Source organism: Onychomys torridus, chromosome 1, assembly GCF_903995425.1.
Source record: "Onychomys torridus chromosome 1, mOncTor1.1, whole genome shotgun sequence".
NCBI lineage: Eukaryota > Metazoa > Chordata > Mammalia > Rodentia > Cricetidae > Onychomys > Onychomys torridus.
In genome coordinates this window covers 159,802,458-159,826,956 of record NC_050443.1, presented here as the reverse complement: position 1 = coordinate 159,826,956, position 24,499 = coordinate 159,802,458, and the positions used below count along the sequence as shown (strand labels likewise).

The 24,499-nt window shown below is 44.9% G+C and overlaps 1 protein-coding gene across 1 annotated transcript in view; it reads left to right on the top strand.

Moving 5' to 3' along the window:
• The window catches only part of Pik3ap1 (phosphoinositide-3-kinase adaptor protein 1), a 116,255-nt gene that overhangs the window by 28,053 nt on the left and 63,703 nt on the right, over window positions 1-24,499 (top strand). The window lies entirely within an intron of this gene.

The window sequence follows — 24,499 nt, the reverse complement described above, 5'->3', positions numbered from 1 at the left end:
AAAGCAAGGGATGTGAGTACTAGATCCAATTTAAAAAAAAAAAAAAAAGATTGATTGAGGACAGAGCAAGAGCGAACAAGATGGTCACAGTCATGACTGAGAGGGATGCTAAGCCAAGGAGCCAATTTCTGGGCCAGAGGACATTCAGTCTCAGAAGCTCTGACCTTGTGCAATGATACCACAACCTGAAGCCATGGTAGAGCAGACTTCTTTGCCAGTTGGGGACTACCTCTTGGCAAATGAGCCTGGATGATTGGATTTGTCTCTTAATTTTCTGTTTACCAAACATCTATCATGGACCACCCTCTGCGCCAGGGATGCAGAATCAAAGGATGCTCCAACTCTTCCTCGACAAAAGGATTTTAGAGTTCTCTGATAGAGATGACAGATCAGCTTCCAAAAGGAAGGAGACACATTCAGGCTACTGGCTCGCCACTACATGGCCTTGACATACTCACCTTAACACTTTACAGACTAGAGTGGCCCATCTGGGATTCATGTTTATGGACTGTGTTGACTTTTGGTTTGTATTCTAGATGTTGAATGGAGGAGGCAGCAAGCTTACCCCATGCCAGGTCTGCTGGACTCTGTGAAAAACTGGCTGATACTTAAGAGATGGGTGTGAGGCCATCCAGTTGGCTCTGGTCAGGCAGCCAAACTGTGCTAAGGGTGGCCAGATGAATAGTATGAAAACTGGATTCTTTTACGGACACTGAAAAATGGTACCATGTTGCAAAGAGGCTGGAGAGATGGCTCAGCACTTGAGCATGTCTCTTTTATAGGACCTAAATTCAGTACCTAGAACACATGTCACACACACACACACACACACACACACACACACACACAATGAATCTAGAAAAAAAAAGATTTGAGGAATTTGTATCTTTTTATTTTATTGTGCTCTTTACTATATATCCTAAAACCTTCTGATTATTTTTTCAAGTTACTGCTATTGCTAATATTGTGGCTTTGGGAATCAAAGCCAGAGCCTTGTGCACGCTAGGCCAGCACTCCACTGCTACGCCGCCTCCGGAGCTGCACTCCAGACTCTCCTATGCATGGCTTTTCTTTTTCTGGACTCCTGTCAGACTCATTAGTGGGTAGCCTCAGGGAACACCTGCTCACACTGAATTCTGATTTGAGTCTCCAGCGAGACTGTCCACTCTGGAGGAACAGGGCCAGTATGTCATCCCATGGGATTCTCTGTGGTGCCTTGCCCAGTGTGAGCACTCGGAGCTCTGAGGAAATACAGGCTGGTGAGAGCACAGTTACTTTCAGTCAAAGCTGCTTTAGAACAGAATGATTAAATTACTCTCTCCTCAGGGTTACAGTCATTATCTGTCACACATTTACACCGTCAGCCAACACCCTGACTGGCTGAGGAAAGAAATGCCCTGGGAACACTCACGATCTAAATAAAGACACAGAAGCAGCTTTGGGTGTGCTCCTGTGATCCTGCTGCCCTCCCACTAATATATATTTATTAAACACCCACGCAGAGAATCCAGTGAAGATGTATGCAATTCAGTGCTGTAGAGGGATTGCAGATTCCAGAGCAAGCACAGAGGCTGCCATCAAGGATCCTCAGAGCTGGGTTGGAGAGATGGCTCCACATTTAAGAATGCTAACTGCTCTTGCAGAGGACCTGGGTTCAGTTCCCAGCACCCACATGTGACTGCTCACAACCACCTGTAACTCTAGTTCTAGGGGATCCAGTGTCCCCTGAGTTTTGCAGGCTTCTGTACACATGTGGTGCACATATGTGCACACACACACACACACACACACACACACACACACATACATAAAAGTGAATAAACAAACACTTTTTTAAAAGGCTCCTTAGAACTAAGCTAGCTCAGCACTGGGCACACATCTCACATGCTGCCCTGTGTTGTGTGTACTAGATGTGACAGCTCTGTTTGTGATGGGGACGAAAGGGGGTGCTGCCACTTTCAATGCAGAAGACCCTCTTTTGCTGCCACCCCAGCTATAGAGGTAGCAGCAGGGCAACTTGGCATCAGGCCCTAGGAACTGATGTGATGGTCACCACCCTTTCTGCCAGGGTGGGCCTGACGGCAGGACCTCAGAACTGGGCGTAGTGGGGAAGGAGGGATGAGTGCTTTCTCTTTGTTTAGTTCACAACCTGTGACTGGTTTGTGCTCCTCTAATTGGGTGACCACCAGGATGACCAACCAGAGAGTACATGGGGCTTGTTTGAGATCTGACCCTGGTCATCTAAGAAACTCTGAGAAAAATCAAGATGTAAGTAACTTGCAAGCTGGCTTTTGTGGCTTTTGTGGATCTATTTACTTACGTTTTTCAAAAGCAGTAAGTCTTCAGCTCTAAGATGCTCCATATGACATTCTTTGCTTCTTTTGACCACAAAAGCCACACACATCTGCATCATTGCCAGGAGGCTACGGCGGAAGGTTGTGATCTTCCTACAGACCTGGCCAAAAGCAAAGCAAAGAGCAGAGGTAAAATCTCCAGCGTAGGCTGCAGTGTGTGCATCAATTCCATGCTGTAGCTCATACAAAAGGATTTTCACCTCATCCTTGGATTGGCATCTTAATTGGTTAAGTGGTATTTTTCAGTCACATGACCATAAGCAGTTTCTCCCCTATTTATGGGTCTTGGTGTGTTTCCCCCAATATGGAATGTTCGGGGATGGTGCTCACATCTCACAGTTATTTAGATGGCAACTGTTTTGTCTTGAATTTTGCCAGCTGTTCTCAGAGTTCTTAAGATTGTTGACACAGGTTCATGGCTCTTTGAGTACACTGGCATTTTCTCTCTAATCACTTATATGCAGCCTTCTCAGTAGCTCATTGGCTCACATACTCATCCGGTCCCAATCATGGTCTAGACTATCTTGTATGGTGGATACACTCTGTGGTGCAGCCTGCTTGTCCCAGGTCAGATTTCATTAACGAATCAAGGTATCTTTTCTCACTGAGCTGATACTTAGCTTTGACTCTGGCCTCAGACTGGGTTAAAGGGATCCACTACTATGGACATCTAAGAGGAAAGAGCATCCATTACCTACCCACACTACATTATGAAATAAGATTTCTCCCTTCTAGGCATATCAGATATTTTGGCAGATATCTAGAAACAAGGCAGGCATTTTCAGGAATCTCAAATGTCTTCTGTAGAGGTCTACTATATCTGATGAATGAAGGTGTTAATTACTAGCTTCTGGGTTTGTTCTGGTGTCCAGGCTGAGGTCATTAAAATGAAGAACATGGCGTTGTGACTGGCATTGCCTCTTGTATACATTATTCTGCCTGCATGTGTCCCTGCAGGCCAAGAAGAGGCCACCAGATCTCATTACAGATGGTTGTGAGCCACCATGTGGTTGCTGGGAATTGAACTCAGGACCTCTGGAAGAGTAGTCAGTGCTCTTAACCGCTGAGCCATCTCTCCAGGACTGGCATTGCCTCTTATGTCGAGAGAAAATCTTGAATATTTATTCAGAGAAAAAGTGCTAAAATTTCTGTGACATTTTAATGCAAAACACTTGCCATATGATGAGTTAGAAGAAGTCTTGACTGAAATCTCTTCTTTCCAGTAGATGCAGGGCTAATGTCCTCCCATGCTGTGTAAGTCCCAAAACGAATAGCTGGGTTGTTAGAGCACACCATAGGATAGTTTATAAGTAAGATAAAGTTACTTTGCTTAGGAAAAATGACTGAACTTCATTGTCTTAATTTTCAGGACAACAGTAGGGAGGTAGGTGATGAGATGGGTGGGTGGTTATTCATTTGCTAGAGGTGTTAGTATTGGTATAAGTATGTTTTTATTGGTCATGGTAGTATTTCTGAAAGGTATCTTTGTTGATCTTTTTCTACTTAAAGCATATATTCCTGGTATCTGTGAATATCTATGTTTTTCTTCTACTCACTGATGAGAGAGTTGGATTTCTTGGGTGGTCTTGCATATGCCCATCAAGCCTTCTACCAAATTAGCAATTGAATAGCCCCCCTCTTCTGTGAGTAGGTGGATTCTGGAAATTTCAAAGCATTTCCCCATTACACATTGACTAGTCAAACTGAACCTTTTGTTTGTTTTTATTTCAACATGATAAACTTGGCTTTGTGAAATTAACAGGATTTTCTGCCGTGCCTTGGAGTCCTGTCTTGGGGTGCCTTTGGGAGGACAGTTGCCACACTTGTGAGTCTGGCCTTACTTGATTTCAGCAATTTCTACAGTGAGGCCAGATCTTCCAAACTTTCACACTGTATCTTCTCCAATAAATGACTAATACAGAGGGCTTAGAAACCAAATATGGTTTTCAAACCTTGTTACCATCTGTGTAATTGTGTGTGTGTGTGTGTGTGTGTGTGTGTGTGTGTGTTTCAAATAGATTTTTGTTATCTTTTGAATAGCTTGGATTTGTCATTGAAATGAATGCAGATTTTTTTTTTTTAGAAGAAGATTATATTAGAGGGGGAAAGTTGTATCTAATTCTGTGTGATGGTTGCTATGGTGATGATTGAATGCAAATTTCAGTTTATGTATGTAAAACCAGTGCTCAGGTTCTGATTAGAGACCAAAGGCAAGGCTTGATGTCAGTTGGTGAAATGGCTAAAAAAAATCTATTAATGTAGAAAACTTTAAAAAGAACAAAAGGGCTATTGAGCCCCCTCCTCACCTGTGTAATCCAGCACAGACCAGCAGCTCATTATGTGCGGCAGTAACAAAACAGACTAACAAAAAAGATGCTCTCTGTCCTTCCTGGACAATTACTTCATTGAGGAAGTTAGAGAGGTTTGGGAAGGAGGTGGCTCTTGCAAAGATGAACTGTCGTGTGACAGGTTTTCTTGACTCTCGGGAGTCAAGGAAATGGATTTGGTGCATGAGGTAGGAGCCTGAGCATCGGATGGAGGAGATGGGAGGGGTAGTCCTGACAGAGCCTTCAGCCTCAGAATCCTTGCTCTTACTAGGAATAAGAAAACTCCAGTGAGAGGCTCCATGATGCCAAGCTACCACCGCCCAGTCGTCAGAGCTCTAAATCCACCTAGAGAACAGGCTTCTGTCTCTCACCCTCAGTGCAATCAAAGATTAAAATTAAGGAACAAAAATCTCCTCTTGAATTCTGAACAGGAGTTCATTTAATTCTCTTTAGTGTGGCCTCCTTTGTTTTTTTTTTTTTTTTTTTTTTTTTTTGTTTGTTTTTTTCCCCTCTGTGTAGTTTTGTGCCTTTCCTGGAACTCACGGAGATCTGCCTGGCTCTGCCTCCTGAGTGCTGGGATTAAAGGTGTGTGCCACCACTGCCTGGCCCTCCTTAGTTCTTATATGTTTACATGAAGCTGCTCTGCACTACACCTGCATATAAACCTGTGAATAGTGTGTGTGTGTGTGTGTGTGTGTGTGTGTGTGTGTGTGTTCCAGACAGAGTGAGAAAGTATACTATACCATTTGCTTTCACTGACCACACCACTAGAAACTTAGGTCTTCAAGTTCCTGGGCAAAATGCCAACAAGCCATCACTGTCCCTCAGGTTAATCACAGAACAAGGCAGTGAAGATTCCTATGGTCCATCCATGATTTGGGGACTTCGGGTGAATTTTAGTGTCTCACAAACAGTGGCTGCTGTTGTGTCCTAAGTAAAACTTGGACGCAATGGGTTTGCCTCCCCTTAAGTTATATTTATGTTTTCATTTAATGTTCTCCGGTATGACTCATCTGCACAGGAGTCCCTGGACTTGACCACCTAGAGTCTATAATCATACACTTGGACTGTAGAAATATGGGAACACCCTAATATAGCCCTTTTAAGGTTCTTAGTTTCCAGAATGTTGTTTCTCACCAACACTCTGTAAAGTGTCAATATGTGCTGATCTCAGCATACCCCGAGCAGGGAATTGGCTGACTCTCTGAGGGAGAGTCTCGAGGGACGCAGGCAGCTTTGGCTTTAGACCTTGAATCAAGGTTTGCTTTACTCTAAGACAAACCTGGAGGTCAGATATCACATTGTTATGGTCTGTTCCGTGAGCTCCCTCCCCTCTCTGCACATGCTGGAGACAGAACCCCAGAACTCCAGTGGGTGAGAACAAATGTGGTGAAATGGAGTTGCAAGAATGAGCCCTTTTCCTTGTGACCGGTGTCCTTCCAAGAAGAGGGAGTTAGGACAGACAGACGCACACATGGAGAAAGACCATCAGAGGGCCAAAAGGCAGCTGTCACCTGCAAGCCAGGGACAGAGATCCGGTGGCATCTGACTCCATGGACACCTTGGTTTTGGACTTGAAGCTTTAGAGTCACAAGAGACTATATGACTGTCATTTATGCCACTCAAACATGTGGTGTTTATTACAGCAGCCTGAAAAAACTGGTATGAATGGAAAGATGGCTCAGGGTGTGGGTTCACCCAGGGACAGAAGCATCACTCAAACCATCCTGATCTAGTTCACTTGATCCTAAGCTCTGCTCCCAGGCTCATGACACCAGTTAAACTAGTGAGGCCTGATTGAAATTCCACCTGGCACTCACCTATGAAGATAGACTGTGAGGTTAACTACTTATTTACAAAGAAGTAAGAACATGATGTAATAAAAATGTTTTCCAAATCCTGTAATATTGTAATCTTACTATATTCTACCAAGAATGGGGTTCCATTCTAGGTGCCATGATTTTAGGAGGAAACTGATTGGCTGGAGCATGTCCAGAGAGGGACAGTCAGGGAGGAAGGGCTGTGGCAGTGTTCTCTGTCCGAGGAGGAGAGGATGTTCGAGCCTAATGGAGGTGTCACTGACAGCCTTCCACCCTGGCTGATACATACTCTGTCTGAGGGGAAGGGTATGTTTCAGCCTATTGGAGGTATCACTGATAACCTTCCACTCTGGGTTATACATACTCTGAGTATGGAGTTGATGGTTTCCTGGGATTCCCCGGTGACTGTCACTGTGTGTGACACATGAGCTGAAGCAGAGCGATCATGGGGATGGTTTGCTCTGGACCTTCTTGTGTTCTCAGCTGCCACAGCTGCATCTCTGTCAGCCTGAGGATGAGGCTCATGCTGAAGATGATGAACTATAAAGCCTTGGCTATGGTGCTGAGTCCTGACAGCCCACAGGCCTCCTGACTGCTGGACTCTCTTCTGAGGAGTGCATGTCTTCAAAGTTTAAGACATTTGTCTTGGGATTTCTCTTACTGGCAGCAGAACCATCTTCACAGATTCCACGGGGATGAACTGTAGATAAGGGTATTGATCACAGGTCACCTGAAATGTGTCAGCTGAGTAGACCTCTTGCTATAATATTCAAATAGAGGATGACTTTGATTTTTTAAAATTCTTTATTGAGTGTAATTTGATTCTGAACGATCGGAACGGTTCTTTGATTATCTAAGACTCAAAATAATTCTTACTAAGATGTGAAAGAGAACTAAATGGAACATTTCCCAAGCATTTGCATTATTATTATTTAGGGAAATAACTGAGATAAAGCTTTTATTGGCAGAGTGTGGAGGTGGGGGAGTTCAGCCAGCGTTGTGTGGGCCCACTCTCCTCTTCCCCATTCGGGGCTCTGTGTCTTGTGCCCTCACTGCTGGAAGATGCTGATCTCTAGCCACATAGGAAGTAAAGCACACTGTGACTGCTAAGGCTGGCAGGAGATGACGCATGGAGGACTAATATCATTGGAAAAGAGCACAGAGGCTGAGGGGACAGGCACAGACAGAGGACAAAGGTGTCAAGGATCCCACAGAGACAAGTTTCTGTTCAAGTCTACCTTCACCCATAGACCCTCCCATAGCTCATATGAAAGTACCTTTTTATCTTCAACTGTGAGATTCTAGTGTGATGATGATGTGCCGTGCATACTGTATATCTCCATGGTAGTTCACCATGTGGTAGGACCTCTGCAGATACCCTCTCTCTCTCTGAGGGGACAACTGTTAGAGTGGATGCTTCCTCATCCTCATCCAGTGCTGAACAGCTTCTGGTGGGTCCCAAATTTTATTTATAAATTGACAGCTGAACTCTATCCTCATGATTGGGACCAGAAACCAGAACATGTCTTCTCTCACATTGCATCTTGGACCACACATGACCTTACTGGGCTTTCGGGAAGAAGTGTTTGCAGAAGAAGGGCAAAGACCTCACGTTCATGCTTAGTGAGAATGTGGTTAGCAAGACCAATGGACTCACAGAATGTGGGGCTGGACAGAGCAAGCAAATTTTACTGTCCATCTGGTCTTTTTTTTTTTTTTTCATTGTTCTAATTTTATTGGTGTTTTGCCTGTATGTATGTCTGTGTGAGGGTGTTGAATCCTGGAGTTACAGATAGTTGTGAGCTACCATGTGAGTGCTGGGAATTGAACCTTGATCCTCTGGCAAAACAGTCAGTGCTCTTAACAACTGAGCCATCTCTCCAGCCCACCCCCTTAACACACAATCTTATTCTTTGTTTTGTTTTTTGTTTGTCTGTATGTTTGTTTGTTTGTTTTTTGAAACAGGCTATCTGTATTATATAGCTCTGGCTGTCCTGGAACTTGCTTTGTAGACCAGAGTGGCCTCAAACTCACAGAGAGCTACATGCCTCTGACTCCCAAGAGCTGGAATTAAAGATGTGCACCATCACCACCACCACCCAGCCAGGATATCATTCTTAAAGTATTTGGATTTGCAAACAAACCAACCATAATTGCTTTTTCCATTGGTGAGAGAGAATAGTACAAGCAGGAGACACTGGTGATGTGACCAGGCTAATTGCTAACCTCATAAAGGTTGTGTGTAAGTGGGGGCAGAAGGTGGTTTAACCAGTGTTTCTCTCTGGTGATTGTCACTGTCTCCTGAATACTGGGCATGTTTGCCCTAGCTCCTTTCTGGCTCTCATTTGAAGGACCAATGTAGAGGAAGCACTTGTGCCTAGAGAAAAGCTTGGGTACTCATCCTGGAGGCCACAGGACAGGTGAGCAGCCCTGAGGGTTCCCATTCAACTTCAGAGAGTGGCCTTGCTTTCCTCTGGTGGGAAGGCCCACTTTGGCTCTTGGGAGGCTACAGTCAACCAATTCTTGGTGCTGTGCAGTGAGCTGCCTAGCCCGAGGCAGAAACAAGGCAGACTGAGTACTGAAAAAGTCCCTGAAATGGAAATAGTTATTTTGGAAGAGTCTGACCAACTTTGTTGTTAGTTATTAAACAAAATCAATGTTCTTTTCAGGTTAGTTTGGGGCTTATCTGTCAGGAAAACTGAAAGTCATTCCTTTAAAGGTAAAAACACAGGAAGTCACGGTGTGTGTTTTGGTGACCCTTTGGAGACTGGAGGCTGGATCAATGAGAAGGCCTCTGAGGCAGTGGTGGAAGAGATAAGTATACACGTTTACATCATGGGTCTTTTCTCTGTTAGGTCGTGGTCATTGCTGCCACCAACTCAGAATACACCCAGGGCCCTTTTTTATAAAGTCACTCAGATGTTTCCCCTCCCTCTGGTTGTTCTGGTGTGAGCATTGGCAAGGCTGGAAAGGCCTGAGATGCTAGGTGGGGCCTTGGCGCCTGTGATTGCTTCTAGACCACCCAGGGGACACTGTGTGGTTGTAAGACACAGGGATCAATAGTCGGCAGTAGCCAGGCAGTGAAAGTTGACCACATTTAAAACAATCCCCCTCCTCTCCAAAATAAGCCAGGTGTGCTTGTTCACTCTTAATTCCAGCGTTTGGGAAGGAGAGGCAGGAAGACTGCTGTAAGTTCGAGATCAGCCTGTCTATGCAGCAAGTTCCAAGTACCCAGGGTTACATCATAAGACTTTGCTTTAACCCCGCACCAAAATAAACAACAAACAACCAAAAACCCAAACTAGTAACCTAAAGCAGTTAGGGCCACAGGCACCCAAGTAACCAGGAGTTCCCTGGCACTTGATATTAGCAGCAGAGGAGAGCCTTGTTTCACGTGGCCCAGGGACGATCCCATTCTAGTGAGAGGATTCCTGATTTCACTTCCTTGCAAAGACAGACAGCCGTCTCGCCACTGGTAAAGGCAGAGTGGGGCTTATAGACTTACTGGGGTAAGAAGAAGGGAGAGGGCACTGTGGCTGCAGGTAGACTCTGGTAGTCCAAATCATCCTGGCAGCCCCTCCAGGAAACAGCCCATCTGGGAAAGTCCCCTTGACCTTTCCTTATTAGACAAACTGGTTTGGTTATTTGAACTGTAATGTTGCCAAGCCAAAGATTTTTTTTTTTTTTGGGCTACGATCCATTCCTCTGCGGTTTCCTCTCAAGATTCTAACACTGGGATGTAACAGTAGGGCTGGCCTCAGGTCTTAATTGTTAATAGAAACAGTTCGCTAATAGTGATTCTAATAATAATGATAGATAGATAGATGGCAGCTGCCTTTATTTGAGCACCCAGTTTATGGTGAACAGTGCTCAACAATAACAATCCTGAGAATTAGCAATTGCTTTCCCCATTTCAGAATTAAGTCTCTGAGAAATTAATTAACTTACTCAAGGTAACCAGCCGGTAACTAAACCCCACGCTCTAAACTGCCACGTAAGTGATGGCTTCGAGACTATGTCGCGCAGGCCTCCAGCTGCCCAAATTAGAATTGTCCAAGGACCCAGAGCCTCATTCCACATCCATCATGGCACTTGGCCAAAGGCTAGCTTCTTTTATCCAGCAACTGACCATGGCAGGGGTACATGCTACAGCATGCCCCTTCCCAGAAAACACAGGTGTCTCCAATGGCTGGTGCTGGTCTGAGTTGTCCTGATAGGATTGCAGAGTTTTTCTCAGCACAGTGGTCTAGCACACCACATCAACCTTTCTTTCCCATCTCCTTTGTTTGGACTCAGGCTCAAGGCTCTCTCCACCTCCTTCTCCCTTTTTTGTTCCAGGCAGCCTTTGCTTCTCAGAAGACCTGAACTACTCCATAGTACCCATGCCGAATTTTCAGGGCATCTTGGTTCAACCTGCTGACATAAATTAGGGGATCAAATAGTTTCCTGTTTCTCTCCATGTTCTATCTTGAAAGTCTCGGGGCCCCATGGCCCTGGAGTCACCCTCCCAGAGGAGGAGGTGGTGTTTTCCCTGCTAGTAATTTAGATGGTTCATCTTATCTCATCCATCCATTCATCCATTCATGCAAGAAGCATTTATTGATTCTCACTATATTCTCGGCTCTGGGGATACGAAGATGAATGAATGCCAGGGAATCTATTCTCAAAGAAGAGCAATTTGGACACCAGATAAACAACACTAATTGCTTTAACTTTGTCAAGCACTTTTCAGGTTTCACAAGGCTCCTGGATGTTTATCACTCCATCCATAGAAGTCTTGAGACGGGCCAGGCAGGCATAAATAGCCTTTTGAAGAGAAAAAAAGCTAAAACTTAGGGAAATTCAGCTAGTAAATGACAGGTAGAACTAGAGTCCAGGCTTCCGTGGCTTAGGTGGATGTCTTTTCCAGAGTCCCTCAGTAACCATGTGTGCTTGGGGAAATAGTAAGTCTTTAGAACCTCGGTCTCAATAGCCCAGGTTTTAATTGAGGGATAGCTAAGAGATCTTGGGTTAAAGGAGTTACAGCTTTTAATTTAAAATTTTGAAAATTTGTATTTATTTGTTGTTGTTGATGTTGTTGTTGTTGGTGGTGGTGGTGTGTGTGTGTGTGTGTGTGTGGTGTGTGTGTGGTGTGTGTGTGTAGTGTGTGTGTGTGAGTGTGTGTGTGAGTGTGTGTAGTGTGTGTGTGTGGTGTGTGTGTGGTGTGTGTAGCGTGTGTGTGAGAGTGTGTGTGTGGTGTGTGTGTGGTGTGTGTGTGTGAGTGTGTGTAGTGTGTGTGTGTGATGTGTGTGTGGTGTGTGTGTGAGTGTGTGTGTGGTGTGTGTGTGGTGTGGTGTGTGTGTGTGTGTGTGGTGTGTGGTGTGTGGTGTGTGTGTGTGTGTGGTGTGTGTGTGTGTGTGTGTGTGGTGTGTGTGTGTGTGTGGTGTGTGTGTGTGTGTGTGTGTGTGTGTGGTGTGTGTGTGTGTGTGTGTGGTGTGTGTGTGTGTGTGTGTGGTGTGTGTGGTGTATGGTGTGTGTGTGTGAGTGTGTGTGTGTGTAGTATTGGGAAGGGCATGTGCCACCATTGCCTGTGTCACTGCAACTTGCAGAAGTCATTTCTCCACTACTATGTGGGTCTCAGGGGCTAAACTCAGGCGGGCTGGCTAGAGACAAGCACCTTTGCCAGCCAAGCATCTCACCAGAGCTTACAGTAGAATTTGGAGTGTTGTCTCAATCTGTTTCTTTAATCCCCTTCCCAAGGAGCATCACACTTCACCTCACCTTGACCATGTTGTGAAGCCAAAACAGCATTTCTGACGAGGAGGACAACATGTAGGCCCTCCCTAGAAATGGAAAGCGAAACTGGCCAATCAGTTCTCTGACTTCAGCTGTGGGAAAGCTAGGGGTCAGCAGGGCAGAAAAGCAAATGCCGCCTGAGCCTTTCCAGAAGTTTCTCCATTGGGTTGTGGAGGTGCAAAAGGAACAGGATTTTAATCTCAACTATCCAAGCTTGATTTTATTATCAAGGCTTGCCCTTGGTCTTTGCTTGGCTGGGCGAAAATAAACCACACAGCCTGCTCCACACATAGCCCATTTGTCTGTCCTTATACCAGTAAATTCCGACATCACTGTTTGTTTAGATTGGAATTGATTCTTGCACCAGGAAGCCAAGAAGAGCCTGTTAACAGACCAGTTATTAATGGCCTCATTACAAGCCTTCGTTGTGCCTTTTGAACCAAATTTACATAGAGAGAGGAAGCACATTTATAAGTGTCGGAAACAGATGAAGAAAGAGGAAACCTCCAGGGTGGGGGCTGAGTGCTGGGGGGCGCCTGTGGTGCCTCGGGCTTTGTTAGCAACACTGGGGTTTCCTGAACAATGAAACAGGGGCCCGAGGGCCTCCAGCCCTTGCCTCTGTGGAGGGGCTGCCTCCCAGGGCTGGTCACTGGGATGCTTCCCCTTAGGGACCTTGGAAAGGACTTGAAGGGCAGAGGCAGCTTGCCTTGGCTCTTTTGGGTTGTTCGTGGCTGAAGAAAGCAACTTGAGAGACGCCAAGACTGGGACAGAAACAGGCGTTTATGAACCTGTTAGTTTAGGAAGAGGAAGCAGATCCCCCCCCCCCCCCCCCCCCCCCCCCGCAGGCTCACACCAGGACAGGTTGGTCTGTGGCTCAGCATCAGCCCCCCCCTCCACCTGTTGGGGTCACGTTTTCTGAGCAGTGGTGCCTCCTGAAGCTGGGAGCCCTGACTTCTGAGTGTCATCCTACTGTTACACCAGCAGCTTGTGCCTCAGGGCCAGGCAGCCCCCCTGCCCCTGCCTCCCTTGGTCCGTCTGCTAAGTCGAAATGGGCCCTTCTGCCAGAGGTGCCCAAGAACACTGAAAAGAACAAACGCTGAAGTTCATAGGCACTGGGTAGGAGAGAATTCTGGATAACCGTCAGCTTTTGGATGAGGATGCTTTTGAATGCTTCCTGAGGGCTGAAGTGGGCAGATTGGAGGACCCTGGCCCCAACTCCAACAGGCTGAGGGCCAGGAGAGCAGTAGGCAGATCTATCCTCAGTGGACAGGGTAAGCACACTCTCTGGTTGTCATGGTAGCCTTGGCTGCGGTGCTATTTTTGTCCAAGCTGGAGAGCAGGTAGGACTGGGTGGAGAAGAGAAGAGCTGCCATTCTTCGCTTGAAAAACAAAGCCAAAAAAAAAAAAAAAAGATCCAAAGCTAATACTTTGCACAGTTTATGGAGACTGATTATGTGGGGGCACATGTGTGTGAAGGCCACAGAGGCCTGAGGTCCCCTCTCTCTTGTCCGACCCCTTGATTCTGAACCTTAAGTATCTTGAAGAGGACCAAATGGACTACCTGGTAAGTGCAGGAACCAACAAACAACAACAACAGTTCCTTGCCTGTGTGAGCTGAAAAAGACTTGGGTCAGTGTACAGAGGATTCTACCCAGACCTTCAAATCCAGATGTGTTGTGCAGCCAGACAGTTTGAGGAATCTGCAGCTGGCACAGAATCCACCCCCCCCCCCCCCAGGCAAAGCAGGATAGACATGACAGGTGAGTCAGCCAGGTTCTGAGAGTCAGTAACGCTGTGGACCTAAAGACTGGAGTAAGAATGGATCCCTTCCTCTCTCCTCTCTCCCCCCTCCCTCCCTTCCTCTTCTCCCCCTCTTCTTCTTCTTCCTCCTTCCTTCTCCTGTTTCCAGGGAGGCAGAGCGGCCACCGTGAGGATATTTAAAGCTGGAGTTGAGAATGTATCCTTAGGACTCTGCCCTGGACTTTTTGGCCTCATGGGGGTGAGGAGGGATGATGATGAAGATGGTGAACACAGTGACTGATACCACTGTAGTTAACCTACTCTAACACCTACTCACTTCCTCCCTTTCCCGACTTTAATCCCAGAACCATATTTCGTGGTAAGAACCTGGCAGCCCACCGGCCCCCTCCACCGACGGTGTGGTGACTGGGGACAGCTGGAAATAGCTGGTCACTTAGCCAGCTGTGCACACGGTTGCTCTTTTGGGGTGTTCTATAAGTGAAAGGGGTTAGTTGGATGGGAAATTCAATACTCATTCACCAAGGTGGGTGAGCAAGGGCTAAGAGAGCTCTGTGGGTGATGACGAAAACGAAAAGGCATCTCAAGGCTTCCAGGAAGCTGTGGGGAGTAGACTGAAACTCTGCCCTGAAGTCCCACCACTGCCAGCCATTCTCCTGCCTCAGCTAGCTGGAGTGACCATCACTGGAGTGTGTACATTTAGAAATTGAGGTCAGAGCCAGGCTTAAGGTCTTTCCAAGGGCACAAGGGCCAAGATGCTACATTTCTAAGCTCCTAGCAAATAGAAATAAGATGAAAGTGTGTAAACAGGAGAAATGTTTATAGCCCAATTAAGAATCATTTTCTAAGCGCTTGTGGTGTAGTTTTTCAGACATCAGTTAATTACAGCATTTTATTTGTTTCTGGAAGCAGATAGGGCAGGATGTTGGCTTGCCAACACTGTTGGCCACCACTTTGTGCTGTTTCATGCATTTGAAGGCCAAGTTTGAAGGGTGTGATGGGGTGGGTGGTCAGCCATTCCCCTTCTCAGTTCTGACCAGACTACAAGATTGTCTGGACTTATTTAGAAACTAAACAAAGACAGCACTCAAGAGGCAGAGGCAAGAGGATCTCTTTGAGTACCAGGCCAGCCAAATCTACATAATGAGACTCTGTTTTAGAAAATCAGAACAATAAAACCAACCAACCAAATTTAACAAAATCAAAAGAAAATCTTTAACTTTTCTAGCAAAATAAAGTTGCATTTTGAACACCTCTTGACAGTAAGTCTTCTATTCAGAGACCAAATCCTGGTGCATGGCTTTCTGGGAACTCAGCTTTCCTCTCCCACACAGCCTCCACCATGGAAGGTGACCCACGCTGCTTCCCATGGCAGCACATCACTTGGCTGCTCTGTCACATCTCGTGTCTGTCTCCACAGTCCTTCTGGTCCTCACATACAGCAGTCCAGTGCTAACGAGGACACACATTTTCTTGCCCTTGTATTTCTTGGTGGACATGACATAGGCTCTGGGTAATCATTTATAAACAGTGAGAATTCATCGGTGAAACAAGAGTTAGGAACTATCTTATTAACTGTATTGGGAAATACTCTATTTTTTTTCTCAGAAGGATCAGCTCAGCCTCCTGGGGCTTTTTGACTTACACTAACCAAGTCTCTGTTAGCTGATGCTTTCTTCATTTTATTTAAGCTTCTTTAAACTTTGGTCATATTCGTCATATGTCTACACGTCTCTGAGCAGTTTGGGACATGAACTCACCTAAGTCAGGTGTATTTGCAATCTTACTACACAGATCAGTGCTTGGATACAATATCACATAGTTCTTACCATTTTTCACACAGATCCTCATCTTCCCACTCAACTAAGCTCCTTAAGGGCTAAGACAATGGAGGCCTCACCTTTGGCATTCTCCCATGGGACCCAGGTCAGTGCCAGAACATGCCATACATGTTCAGTGGATGGCTGTTATATACTTAGGAAAATGCGTAGCAAACTTGGATTTTGGAAGACTTTATTCAGGAATTGGAGAAATAGAAACTAAATCACTTGTTTCATGATTTAGTCATTGTCACATAGGTAGGACAGATGAGCATGAGTAACAAACAGCTGACATGTTTTACCCTGAGTGGAAAAACCTCTGTAAGCTCCGGCTCCGTGACTATCCTCATGAAGTGACATCCTGGACCTTGCATATGAATGCAGAGGAAAGACACTCTTTTGTTCATGAACAACACTCACTACTCCCACTACCTCATCCCACCCCCCAAATCCTGCCAAATTGCTTGGTTACTCATTTGGTTACATTCTTGCAAGAAGTCTTTGGCTCCCTCATGCATTTTGTTAGCCACATTCAAAGTCTTAGACACAGACTGATGAGCTTCCCCTGCCCTTTCCAGCTCACAGACTCACATGCTCAGCCTGGCCTCTGACCCCTTTCTGTTTCGTTCCTGTTTTGACTAGGTTGACAGAAAACTCTAATTCTGCTGAAGGTCATTATTTGGCTTCCTTCTCTGGAAACTTTCTTTTTTCTCATCATCCAAAACTTAGAATGATTCGTGTGCTCATGCTATAGGCCTTCCAATCCTGCCCTTACACCTTCACTTTACCTCATTTCAACTTTTCAGAAATAGCCGGGTGTGGTGCTGATGTCTATAATCCCAGCGTTTGGGAAGCTGAGGCAGGAGGCATTTGAATTTGAGGTCAGCCTGAGTCACAAAGCATAACGAAATTCTAATAAATAGATTTTTAAAAATGAAAGAATTATCATAATACATCTTCCTTTGACCCCTCAGTAATCTGTGAATCAATAATGGGATTTTTTGGCTTATTTTTGTGCCATAGTCCTATGTTGTTTTTTTTTTTTTTAAATTTTATTGAGATGTAATACACAGAACATCCAGTGAACTCTTTAAAGTGTGCAATTCAGTGGGCTTGGGTGTATTATTTTGGTATATATATCTCATAGTACTTGTCATTTAAACCAATTTGGAGCATAAAATACAGTGACATTAATTACAGCCACAAGATTGTTTGAATTGTCCCAACTATACCTGCCCCCAAATGTGTTCATTGAACTTAATGTTTTCTTTTCATGTTTATAATCCAAGTAAGTTTTAAAGTCAACTTTGCTACTGTAAATGAAAGAAATACTAGTTTTTTTTATGTAAAGAGATGTTAACTATAAAATAATAAGACAATAAAACCAAGCATCAGCAGTAAATTCCTCATTTGGACTCTTAGGGAAGGCGGTACAGAGGGAGCTAAGCATGTCAGAGCTGTATCATAGGGTCCTCTTACCATGGTGAAATGAGTTTCTCCTTTTTCCGTTCTTTAGGTTTTATTTATTTATTTATATTAGTTTATTTTTACCTAAATGTGTGTCTGTACACTGTGTGAATACAGTGCCCGAAGAGGCCAGAGACAATCTGTGGAACTCTCTTTTCTTCACATGGGTCCCAGTATCAAACTCAGGTCATCAGTGTGTTACTGAGCCACCTCACCAGCTCGGCTTTTAAAATATGTAGGTCAGTGTCTAGAGCATTGTCTGTGCTTTAGGATCACACCTGCTCTACCAGAGTGCAAGGCTTGCAGTGTGATGAACCCTGGAAGATGGACAGAGGGATAGAGTATGGAGTTGAAGCTTACATTTCCATATAGCATTCACTGTGTGACTTGGACAACTTACTTATCTTTATCTGTAAAATGGGCAGAATCACACCAATCTCCCAGCTGTGATAAAATGAAATAATCTATATTCTATTTTATAATATAATCTATATTATATTATGCCCTTGGCATAGCATAAATGCACAACAGTGGCATTTGTAGTTGGTTTTGAGAACAATATTTGTTTATACTTTCCCAAGGGGTGGCATCCCATCAAATGAGATCTTAGCTTGTGAAGTCTGAGAAATACCCTCTGAGATTAGTGGGCACTTTGCCCTCTGCAATGGCATACAGACTGGGAAGCCCCAGGAGTTCAATGAAAGAGGCTATCAGTGCTGTGGTAGGAAAACTTAGCAGAAAGGGAGCGAACACAGCTGTGGGCTGAGGCCATGTGCACAGGAAGGACACTAGTTGGTCTAGCTGCTGTTAACTGCCTCTTGATCTAAACCCTTGCGTGTGGAATGCGCCCTTTGCCCTGGCAGGAGGTCACAGCACTGCAAACGACAGTGCCCACGGAGCACCAGGCCTCCAAGACAGTGGAACTGCAAGTCATGAGCTGCGCAGTCACAGCCCAGCCCAGGAAGAGCACGTGACACTGTCTTCTGTTGCCCACAAGGAAGGAAGTACAGAGCCACTGGCCCCTGCTTGTTGCTTTGCCTTAGTTGTGCTATTTCAAACCCCTTCCAGGCTCGGAATGCTTATCTTTAAAAAGAGAAGATGGCACTGATTTCCATCTCACAGGACTGTGGGGAGGATGACATGGAGACTAGTGAGTAGTCACCTTGACCCCCAGTGAAAGGTAACTTTCATTGTTACCAGGATTAGTAATGATAGTGACTCTGTCAGCAGCCCTCTTTCCTAGGGCAAGCTACTTAGTGTGGTTTCGTTGTGGGTCTGACTGCATGGTATGCTAATTATGATGAAAAATCATAGTCCTACCCAAAGCCCATAATAAATAGATTCCCTTTTAAAGGAAGGAAAGAAGTATTGTGAATTTCCCATGTGGAAGGATTGCTTGTGTTGATGCCGTCTAGACCTGTGTAGATACACTGTGCTTCTCAGTCTGTCGCAATTCTGAAAGCAAAACAGATAAGTTAAAAAAACATGAACGTTGAATCAACTAGGACTAGATTTGTTTAGTCAAAGACGATGTGGTTTGTTGAGCAGGACCCTTGTGAATGTAGCATAAAAACCAACTTCTTGCTAAGACTCTTGGGGGACTTGTGGCATCAGAAGACTTGGATCTCCTATCTCATTTCTCTACTGAAAGCAATATGCAGAGAACTCTTGTGTCTGCCTTAACACCCAGCATAGCAGTATCTAGCCACAGAGCAATTACACACCCCAACACTACCGAAATCTTGTGGCAGGACCTCGTTAGAGCCTGGCAAACACACTCTCCAATGTGCTCCTGTCCTGTCTCAAAGGTGTTTTCATCTGAATGAACAGCTCAAACTCAGATTCACACAAGGGATATAGCTGAGGACTTATGTCAGAGAAACAGTGGTTCCCACACTGACTGACACCAAAGAGGATTTGAGGTAGCCACCAAAATTCAACACAGCATGAAAACAAAAGAGATGAGACCAAAGACCTGGACAAGAGAGTCTAAGAGGTAAGCCATGCGTGGGCCGTGGGCCTGTAATCCTATCACTCAGGAGGCTGAGTCATGAGGATTGTGAATTTGAAGCTATCTTAGACTACAGACAGACAGACAGACCCTGCCTGCACAAAGATCCCAGGGAAACAAAACAAAACAATAAAACCTCCCAATACAGAGTATGGAAGTGCTTAAAGACCAAGTCAGTTGGCCTATGAACTACCTAGCAGTAAGGCAAAGGGGGAAACCTGCAGTTTGCTGTTCTTACTGAATAAGAAATCAGGCCAGTTGTTTCCTGAGTATAAGTAGTTGTCACATGCATCCCCTACAGATGAGATTTAGGGAAACAGGCTCTGCAGTGTCTTCTACTGTTTCCAAGTGTGCTGTAGACTTCCTGTAAGCTGAACCAACGCTGTTACATTTTCAGCAGCAAAGAGTCTGTTGGTATCTTAACACTGCTCTACCCTGGTCGTGGGGGCTGGGTTCCCAGTGCCGTCACCGGGACCTAATGTTTGGGTCAGGCTGAAGTGGCAGCATCGCCTCCAGAGACAGGTAGGGATGGAAGAGTGATCTCTTTGGTCAAAAAGGGAAGCTTGAGGGTAGAGAGATGACTCAGTGGTTAAGAGCACTGGCTGCTCTCCCAGAGGATCTGGGTTCATTTCCCAGCACCCACGTGGTGGTTCACAACTGTCTGTAATTCCTGTTCCAGAGGATCTGACACCCTCACACAGACATGCATGCGGGCAGAACACCAATGTACATAAATAAAGTAAGAAAAGAAGGGAAGCTTGGGATCATTGTACCGGTTGGGGTGGTTTTAGGTGGTGTTTGTGTTGGAGCTGGCTTTTCTTGGATGGAAGCTTTGAATCTGCTGAAGTGGCCCTATCAGACACAGCTCCTCTGCCTGTAGTCTACTGGGACTGGGACCTTCATGGCTTGCTAGTCAGTAGCAGCAGCATGGTACAGTGAATGGGCATCCTGCCCAACTTCCCAAAACCACTATGTGGGTTGCTGGTGGTTCTCTAAAGCAGCATCTATGGACCCGTTGGAGGAAGTGTTTACATAGCCCAGCTGAGCCAAGGGTTAGCCCTAGGGGTCACTCTCATTAGGTCACAATGGCCTCAGTGGCAGGATAATGAGCCAGGAGATGCATCACCGTAGTTCAGAAGCAAAGTGGGGCTTTCTCACTACGGAAAATATAAAAACACAGGCAAGGAAGGAAGGAAGGAAGGAAGGAAGGAAGGAAGGAAGGAAGGAAGGAAGGAAAGGAAGGAAGGAAGGAAGGAAGGAAGGAAGGAAGAGGAAGAAGGAAGGAAAAGGAAGGAAGGAAGGAAGGAAGGAAGGAAGGAAAGGAAGGAGGAAGGGAAGGGAGGAAGGAAGTGAAGGAGTAAAAAGGGAAGGAAGGAAGGAGGAAGGAAGGAAGGAAGGAAGGAAAGGAAAGGGGAAGGAAGGAAGGAAGTAAAGGAAGGAAGGAAGGAAGGAAGGAAGGAAGTAAAGGAAGGAAGGAAGGAAGGAAGGAAGGAAGGAAAGGAAGGAAGGAAGGAAGCTAAAGGAAGAAGGAAGGAAGGAAGGAAAGGGAAAGGAAGGAAGGAAGGAAGGAAGGAAGGAAGGAAGGAAGGAAAAAACACAGGTTTTCTTCTGAAGAATTCTTTGAAGATGAGCTTAGTAAAATTGAAATTCTGTAGTTTGAAATATGTAATTTTATATTTGTCCTTAACATGCCTCTTGAAATTCTTTGAAAATAATGTGGGTTTTGTTTTGAGAACAGAGTCTCCCTGTGTAGCTCCAGTGGACCTGGAGTTCAATACATAGACCAAATGGCCTGGAACTCACAGGGTTGCTCATGTCTCTGCTTCCCGAGTTCATGTACACCACCATGTCGAGCCAAAAGAATGTTTCTAATGTTCAAGACAGATTGTTTTCTGTTTTTTTCCTGATACAAAGACATCTTATTTTATTATCTTTATGCTTTGAACATTTATTTTCTTCCCAAAGAGAGGCTTCTGGGAGTAGAATTATGTGGCCGAGTGTGTGCGAATTTCAATGGTTTCCTCTTTTGCTAGACATGGGCCTGTCACCGAGGGAGGGAGGGAGTCTGTGACACAGTAAGTCTTTCAGTTTGGAAAAGTGAAACAGCAACACAGGCGTTCTTTTACATTTTCCGTTGGCTGGTCAGAATGAGGCACACTGCTTTCTGAGTGGGGAGGAGGTTTGCATTTCTATCTTGTCGTTTATTGAGTGTGGAATGTTTCCTCTTTACACAGGAGATCACCTTCTTGTTATGATTACTTTGAAATTTAAGCAGTTTATGAACTCCTGCTGAGTTTTGGGGTAACAGTGCTGAAGAAATAATTTACATGCCATATGATCCTCTGTTTAAAGGGTTCAGTTCAACAGTCTTTGGTTCATTCACAGATTTGTGCAACTGTCTCAATAACTTCTTAGAATATTTGCATTACCTCAGAAAAAAATTCTATACCCTTCAGTACCTTCCCTGCAATCACCCCAAACTCTTCAGGATGAAGCAAGAACTAGCCTGCTCTGGTCTGTCTTTGTAGGTGTGTCCGTTCTGGGCACAGGGGTTTGGATCATGTGGCGTTTGTGGCCTTTTGGATCTGGCTTCCCTCACTGAGCCCCGCCATGGCACGTATCAATGCCTCACTCCTTTTCATTGCTGAGTAATTTCATTCTGTGGATATACAACATTTTATTAGTTTTCTTTCCATCTCTTTTTGTTTGTTTACTAAAAGATTAAATTCATCTTGTCAAGACTATTGCTTACTGAGATGGCATTTTTTCAATTGTTAAATCTTTTCCCAAATCAATGACAATACAACAGCCCATATTTCCATCTTTTAATTTTTAAACTTCATTTTATTTTTATTTCGAGTTTCAAATCTGTAGTTCATCTTGATTTCATCTGGGAGTTTTGTGAATTAGAAAGAGTTTCATAGTACTCCGTCCCTCCCACGTTACTTTGCCAGGACTACCTGCTGAGTCATTTGACCAACCAAGTCCTTTATTTTGTGGTAATTTCTCTCTCTCTCTCTCTCTCTCTCTCTCTCTCTCTCTCTCTGTTTTAATTTTTAGAAGACTGCTTTTAAGACTAGTTGTAGGTTTCTGGCAAAAAATCAAATGGAAAGTATGAAGGTTTCCTATACCTTACATGCAGCACCTAACACTATCAGCACCCAGCACTATGATGGTACACAAGGTTTCAACAGATGAACTTACACATCAATGTCATGAGCCCACTCTCCATCACAGTGCACTCTTGGTATTGTCTAGTCAGGGGATTTGGATGAATGTATGATGGCGTATATCCACCTGATAGTATCATGCAAAGTACATTTGCTACCCTAAAAACCAAATGGATGCAGTCTGTTTATTTCTCCTTCCTCCCAAGCCCTGGCAACCCTGGATTTCTTTTCTCCAATAGTTTTGCCCTTTTCTGAATGTCATATAGTTGGAACCACATCGTCTGCAGACTTCTTTCACTCAGCATCCTCCTTTCCTTTATATTACTGTAATAAGCACCCGACCAAAGCAACCTGGAGAGGAAGAATTTATTTCAGCTTACAGTTCTTTGCAAAGAAGCGGAAACCTGGAGGCAAGCACTGAAGATAAGCTTCCGGGCTTGCTCTCCATGGCTTGCTGGCTTGTTTTCTTACACTACCTAGGACCATGTTGCCCTGGGGTGACCCCACCCATAGTGGGTTGGGCCTTCCCACTTCAAACATTAATCAAGAAAATGCCCCCACCAACTTGCTAACTGCCCATTTGGTGGAAGCATTTTCTCAGTTGGGGTTCCCTCCTCCCAGATGGCCCTGGCTTGTGTCAAGTTGACAAAAACTAGCCCGGTTTGTTTCTCCCACGAGCTCACTTCTATCTGGGGCTGTATTCCATGATTGCCTACTGTGCTACTGTTTGTTTATCCGGCTACTAAAGGATGTCTTCCAACTTCTGGAAGCTGTAGAGAAAGCTGCTGTAAACATCTGTGTGCTGGTTTTTGTGTGTACATAAATTTTCAAATGCTTTGGGGAAATACCAAAGAGTATGATTGTAGGATTGCATGTAAAGTATATTTAACCTGGTGAGAAATGGCCAAAGTGCCTTCCAAAGTGGCTGTACCATGTTTGCATTCCCACTAGCAGAGGGAGCCTGATGTTGCATTTCCTTGAAGACATTTTGTGCCGTCTCTGCTTTAGATTTTGACTGTTCTAACAGATGTGTTGTGGCATGTCATTGTTGCTTTGATTTGCGTTTTCCTGATAACATGGATGTGGCTCATTTTCCATGTGTGAATTTGTCATCTGTATATAGGTATATGCAATGCATACACATAGTCTTGGGTATAACCTCACAAAGAGGCCTGCCAATCACTAGATGATGATTAGGAACCTTGCTGAAGAGGACTTACATGTTCTCACCACTGTCTCACATGGTCTTTGCCATGCTCTTCACGTCTGGACACCTCGCCTGCCTGCTCAGATTCCGTGTCCTGGTTTCATTCTGGTACTGTGACTAAACACCCAGACCAAAAGCAGATTAGGGAAGGAGAGATTGTTTGGTTTACAACTCCAGGTTACAGATGCCTTGAAGGGGAAGCCAAGGTAGGAACTCAAGTAGTCACATCATGTCATGTCACGTCACCATGTCACACCATGCCACATCACATCACACCACACCATGCCATGCCATGCCTCATCATATCACACCACATCACATCACATCACAGCACATCACAGCACATCACACCACACCATACCACATCATACCACACCACATCACAACATATCATATCACACCACACCACACCATACCATATCATATCATATCACACCACACCATACCACACCATACCACATCACAGCACATCATATCACACCACACCACATCACAGCATATCACATCCACAGTCAAGAACAGAGAGAAACAACTGGACTCATGATTCCTGCTTCCTCTCATCTAGCCTTCTTCTCTCCTGTGTAAATCAGGACTCTCTGTTTAGTGGATGATGCCACCACAAGGGGCTGCATCTTCCTACATCAATTAGCAGTCAAGACAGCCCCCCACAGACATGTCCACAGACCAAGCTGGTCTGGATAATTCCAGTCAAAGCTAACTTCTCAGGTGGTTCCAGGGAGTAGGAAGTTGGCAGTAAAACATCATCCCAGACTCCATCCCTGACCTTGCT